At 44.8% G+C, this 6,052-nt stretch overlaps 1 protein-coding gene across 4 annotated transcripts in view; it reads left to right on the forward strand.

Moving 5' to 3' along the window:
- The first annotated feature begins 1,565 nt into the window (after positions 1–1,565).
- The window catches only part of SPOP (speckle-type POZ protein), a 92,846-nt gene continuing 88,359 nt past the window's right edge, over positions 1,566–6,052 (forward strand). For 2 of the 4 annotated variants that reach the window (XM_011999294.1, XM_011999293.1), the window contains exons 1-2: positions 1,595–1,871; positions 3,862–3,935. The gene's annotated coding sequence lies outside the window, so the exon portion shown is untranslated. Of the gene's footprint in view, positions 1,872–3,861; positions 3,936–6,052 lie in introns of all 4 variants that reach the window. The other 2 variants (XM_011999290.1, XM_011999291.1) reach the window with 2 other exon arrangements.

The following is a 6,052-nucleotide window of genomic DNA, read 5'->3' on the forward strand; positions in this document are numbered from 1 at the left end:
TTTTTTTTTTTTTTTTTTTTTACAGACAGGATATCACTTTGTTGCTCAGGCTGGAGCACAGTGGCATGATCATGGCTTACTGCAGTCTTGAACTCCTAGGCTCAACTGATGTGATACTTCTACCCAAGCCTCCCAAAGTACTGGGATTACAGACACAACATAGTAATAATATTTTTTTTAATAAACAAGGTATTACTCTGTCGCCCACTTTGGAGTGCAGTGGCACAATCAGCTCACTGTAACCTTAAAGTCCTGGGCTTGAGGGATCCTCCTGCCTCAGCCTCCTGAGTAGCTGCGACTACAGGTGGGTACCACCACACTTGCCTAATTTTTTTGTAGAACGGAATCTTGCTTTGTTGCCCGGGATGGTTTCCAACTCCTGGGCTCAAGGGTTTCCAACTCCTGGGCTCATGGAATCCTCCCACCTCAGCCTCCCAAAGTGTTGGGATTACAGGTGTGAGCCAGTGTGCCCAGCTCAAGAATAATTTTTTAAAAGTCTGAGCTAAAAGAATCATAACAACTAATACACAACACTAACATTATTACTGTAACACCGAGACAACTTTTTTTCTCCAAGGGCCAAGGTGATCCGAGGCCTTTTCTTTCACTCAACTCAGGAATCACTTATGGCCCATTGGGGCTAAAATGTGAAGCCGACAGGGAACTCAGGTGTCCAAGGCAACAAATTGTTACTGAATTAGCTTCCTTTTATTGATTGATTGAGATGGAGTCTCGCTCTGTCGCCCAGGCTGGAGTGCAGTGGTGTGATCTTGGCTCACTCCAAGCTCAGCCTCCTGGGTTCATGCCATTCTCCTGCCTCAGCCTCCTGAGTAGCTGGGACTACAGGCGTCCACCACCATGCCCAGCTAATTTTTTGTATTTTTAGTAGAGACAGGGTTTCACCGTGTTAGCCAAGATGGTCTCAATCTCCTGACCTCGTGATCTGCCCCCTTGGCCTCCCAAAGTGCTGGGATTACAGGCGTGAGCCACTGCGCCTGGCCACGCCTGGCTAATTTTTATATTTTTAGTAGAGATGGGGTTTTGCCATGTTGGCCAGGCTGGTCTCGAACTCCTGACCTGTGATCCACCCACCTCGGCCTCCCAAAGTGCTGGGATTACAGGCGTGAGCCACCATGCCTGGCCAGCTTCCTTTTAGTTAGGTCACCTATATCTCCTACCTTCCCCTGAAAGGATAGTCCTTGTTTTTGTTTCTAAGTGCTAAATTTTGAAAGTTACCTAAAAGGGTCTCTAGCATCATCATAAAGTCCAAAAAATATTTTACCGACAGGGCTGGCTTTTAAAAAATGAGTTAATACATATAAAAGTGGTTGGTACTCCATAAACTGCTTGCAGACCTAAATCGCTGTTGTGAAATGCCTTTAATTGTTACGCTGCCCACTCCCACCCTTGGCTTGCTACGCCTCTATTTGGTCCTCGCACCTCGGCGCAGCCTCCCACGCCCCGCACGCGACCCCCTCCAAGTTCCCGCCTCTTTTTACTCAGGCCCCTCCTTCCACTCATATCCCCGGGCCCTGGCTTGGCTCCGAGACGCATGCGCACTCGGGAAGGTAGGCGGAGTCTTAAGGACGAGGGAGGAGGAGCAGGGAAACCCAGGGAGGGGAGGGGAAGAGAAGGGAGTAAAGGGGAGGAGGCCGCGCGGGGTGGGGCCCGGCGGTACGCGCTGGCTGCGTCGACGTGCTGACGCCATGACGCCCCGGCCGGTGTGTGTCGGTGTGTGTGTGTGTGTGAGTGTGCGCGCTCCGAGTGTGTGTGTATTTGTGTATCGGCGGTCCCGCAGGTCCCGGATGTTGCGGACAGTATGAGGCGAGCGCAGGGGGACGGGAACCAGCAGCTGTCGCCGCCGCTCTCAGGTGAGTGGGGGGAGGAGAGTCGAGGGAGGGGGTTGTCCTGTCGGAGTGGGGGGGCACCTCCCTGAAGAGGTGACTGACCCCCACTGCCCCCCCCCCCCCCGCCACACACATATACTCTCCTCAGTCCCATTTCCTACACCCGGATTACGTGGCCTGCGAATGCCAAAGCCGAATCAGCCGTCCCTTCTCCCTATCTCAAGCATTCAGGAGACACAAACGCGCCCCCTGCCTTCAGCGCCCCCCCATCATTTCCCAGCCCCATCCCCCTTGCCAAATAGTGAGCTGTCGCCTGCGGCGAGATGGGTGACTGCGCATGCGCGAGTGTGAACGAGCTCGGGGTGCTTCTTAGCTGCCCCCGGGGCGCATGCGCATCGTGGTGTTGCAGGGACCTGCGGGATAAAGAGCCGGTGGAGCACGAGTCCGCCTTCTTCCCAGGCTGTGGGCTAGACTTGCTGCCAGATAATGAGCCTGTTGCTCCTGCCCAAAAGGGAGAATTTAAATTATGTGAAAGACTTACGGACAAAGCACTATTCTCATCTGGTGTTGCCCTAGAGACTCCCAGGCTACAAACGCCTCCCAGAGCCAGCGTGTCCCACACTGACCCTTCTTTTGAAACTGTCACTGCGTCTTCTAGTTGTAGGATTACTTTTACATTCCTATACTCCATCGTCGTGCTTGTACCTTTTAGTACCAGTTTACCCTAAATTTAGGAGTAGGTGCTCCATTCCATCACTTGTCCTGGCAGGGGGTTTTGGAAGCTTTGCTAAAGAAGACTAAGGGTCATAAAAGAAACTAAGTGAGGCATTTCATTTTAGTAAAATTCTTGATTCGCAGAACTAGATAAGACAGATAAAGGGCACACTCAGTATAAAGCTTAGGGTCCTAACTATAAATCAAGACATCAGGAATCTCACCTACCAGCCCTCTTACTTTGTGTGACCTATGTGCCTTTTTATTTGGTCAAAGATCTTCCTTAGCACTTTTAATTTTATCTGTACCTTATTGGTGCTCTGTGACGTGAAAACAAAGGCAATCTGAAACTGTTGGTGGACAATAACTTACTCAGTGGAGGTTTTAAGTAATGTGATGTTTCTTTCACTTTGGCAGATAACAAAAAGAAGTGTAAATAACGAACTCTGAAGAACAATAGTATTTCAGTGATCTAGGACCTGGGTTTTCAGTTGGCGATTATATGTGACCCTGTTTTGGGATACTTTGCTGCTGCTTACCTCTGCCATCAAAACAGAGAGAAGAAAAGATAAGCTCTTAATAGCAAAGGTTTTCTAGATAACATTGAAATGAATAGCTAAATTGTTGTGGGGAGGGGAGTGCGAAAGGAGGGGCATTTTTTTGTGTTTTTCAGTTCTCCTTGCCAATCCTAGTCTCCTAGCTGGATAACTGGGAAGGGACCTTACTTTCAATTCTCTTTAGTTTGTATTCTTTGATGTTCTTGTCTCAAGGCTTTTTTGGCTGCCACTGTTAACTCCAAAACCGCTTGTTCTTGGGCCTTAAAGTATATGTATTTTTCACTTCCGCTTTTAACCCTGGCCCTTACAGGGTTCAGCTGTCTTTTGTGCTGTTTCCTGTTGCCATGGTTACAGTTAGAACCAAGAGATGACACACAGGGAGCAGAGGAATTTGGGGTGCATGTATCTTTCTGGGAAAGAGCTGGAAACTCATCTTTTTTTTCCTTTTTTCCTATTTTTCCTAAGGAGTAGAAGTTATTGTAAGACTACCCCACACTTAGGGTTGGGGCAGTTGGTATCCATTTGGTACTTTATTGATCTCTCCTTTTAGAGCTGTTCATAGTAGCTAATTTGGTATTTGGAGATGTTTACTGTTCCCTATGTCCATACTTAGGATAGGATAGATTCTGGTAATATCTAGAAGTGAAACTATTGTAGTAAGTGTCCATCTTTCTTCTCAGTAGGTTTCAGCCATTAGGATGCTTCAATTTTTTCTTTTTTCCTCTTTTTTTTTTTTTTTTGAGATGAAGTCTTGCTCTGTCACCCAGGCTGGAGTGCAGTGGTGTGATCTCGGCTCACTGCAACCTTCACCTCCTGGGTTCAAGTGATTCTCCCGTCTCAGCCTCCCGAGTAGCTGGGATTACAGATGAGTGCCACCATGCCTGGCTAATTTTTGTACTTTTTGTAGAGACAAGGTTTTGCCATGTTGCCAAGCTGGTCTCAAACTCCTGACCTCAAGTGATCCACCCCCGCCTTGGCCTCCCAAAGTGCTGGGATTACAGGTGCGAGCCACCGCGCCGGGCCTGATTTTTTCTAGAAACATTTTGTCTAGTTGAATTCACGGAAGCCTCATTTAAAATTTTGATGGCATGCAATGCTTTTAGATTAAGATGAATGTTGTTAAATAATTCGTACTGGTGCAGAGCCTTTTTAAAAAAATCACTCTTTAAAATGGGTAACACATGTACATACATATGAAACAAAATTCAAAAGGTACACAGAGAGTGAAGTCTTTCTTTTCTTACCATCCTCTTTATCCATGAGTTCCCTTTCCCAAAGGCAGCAATCTTGTTTATTCATCCAGAGACAGTATATCCTTTTACAAGCATATACACCTATATATTCTTCACATTTTTTGTTTTTGTTTGTTTTACGCAATAAGACATTATGCTTATTCTGCACTTCGCTTTTCTCTATTTATCTTGGGGATCATTCCATGTAGTAAATACAGTCCCTCTTCCTTTTTGAAAGATGGCAGATAATTCCATTGTGTAGATGTACCATCATTCAGCCAACACTTATTGGACATTTAGGTTGTTTCCAGTGATACAGTTAATTCTTTGTATGTACTTATTATGTGTACATGAGTGTCTGTTGGTTTAAATTCCTAGTGGACGCGCTGGATCAATGGGTGTGCATTTGTAATATTGTTAGATATTACTAAATGCTTTCCACAGAGGTTGTATGAATTTATATTCCTGCCAGCAGTGTGAGTCTGCCTGTTTTCTCACCAACACTATTATCAAAATTTTTGATATTTGTGCCGTCTTTTATCTAAGATTTTAAAGTTCATTATGTAGTTTGTTAAGCTTCACTGCACTGAAGAGTTGTGTATAAATACCTCACTGTTTTGCAGATTGGGGAGGGGTCATGGAGGATTTTGTTTGAAAAATAATGTCATGAGAATAAAGTCATATGTCTGGATAATAGCAAATCCATGACAATGCTAGGAAGACATAAAAAACCTATATTCCTTTAACTCCTAGATGCTAGTTTCTCTGTAATTCTGTAAGCCTGTAAATGATTTATGATCTCCTTTTGATAACCGTGACTTTAAATTGTTTATCCAAGTGAACTGCTGTTATTCTGGTGAGAAATTGAAAAGCTAATCTAGTTAGTTGAGGTCTGCCTTCTTGGTACAGAATACTGGTACTAGCATTTTTTAAGTCTGCTGATTGCAGAATACTTCACTATGAGCTTCAAAGAAGTAGAAAAGAATTAAATATGTGCTTGAAGAGAGTTTACAGTCTTGTTGGAAAACCTAGAAGAAATGGATAACTTTCTGGACACATGTAGTCTACCAAGATTGAACCATGAAGAAATAGAAAACCTGAACTGATCAATAATAGTGAGTATCAAGATGGAAGCAGTAATAAAAAGTCTCCCATCAAAGAAAAAGCCCAGGACCTGACAGCTTCATTGCTGAATTCTGCCAAACATTTAAAGAAGAACTAATACCAGTTCTACTCAAACTATTCTAAAAAGTTGAAGAGAAGGGAATACTTCTTAAACTCATTCTGAGGCCACCCTTACCCTGATGCCAAAACCAAAGATGTAATCTTTTTATTTATTTATTTATTATTTATTATTATCTTTTTTGAGACTGAGTTTCGCTCTTGTTGCCCAGACTGGAGTACCGTGGCGCAATCTTGACTTACCGCAACCTCCGCCTCCCTGGTTCAAGCTATTCTCCTGCCTCAGACTTCCCGAGTAGCTGGGATTACAGGCATGCAACACCATGCCTGGCTAATTTTGTATTTTTAGTAGAGACAGGATTTCTCGATGTTGGTCAGGCTGGTCTCAAACTCCCGACCTCAGATGGTCCACCTGCCTCAGCCTCCCGAAGTGCTGGGATTACAAGCCTGAGCCACCACGCCTGGCCCAAAGACATAATCTTGTTGTAAAGCCACACCTACTGAATATAGGAAATAGTAA

The sequence above is a fragment of the Mandrillus leucophaeus genome, unplaced genomic scaffold (genome assembly GCF_000951045.1).
Source record: "Mandrillus leucophaeus isolate KB7577 unplaced genomic scaffold, Mleu.le_1.0 Scaffold59, whole genome shotgun sequence".
In the NCBI taxonomy this organism is placed as follows: domain Eukaryota; kingdom Metazoa; phylum Chordata; class Mammalia; order Primates; family Cercopithecidae; genus Mandrillus; species Mandrillus leucophaeus.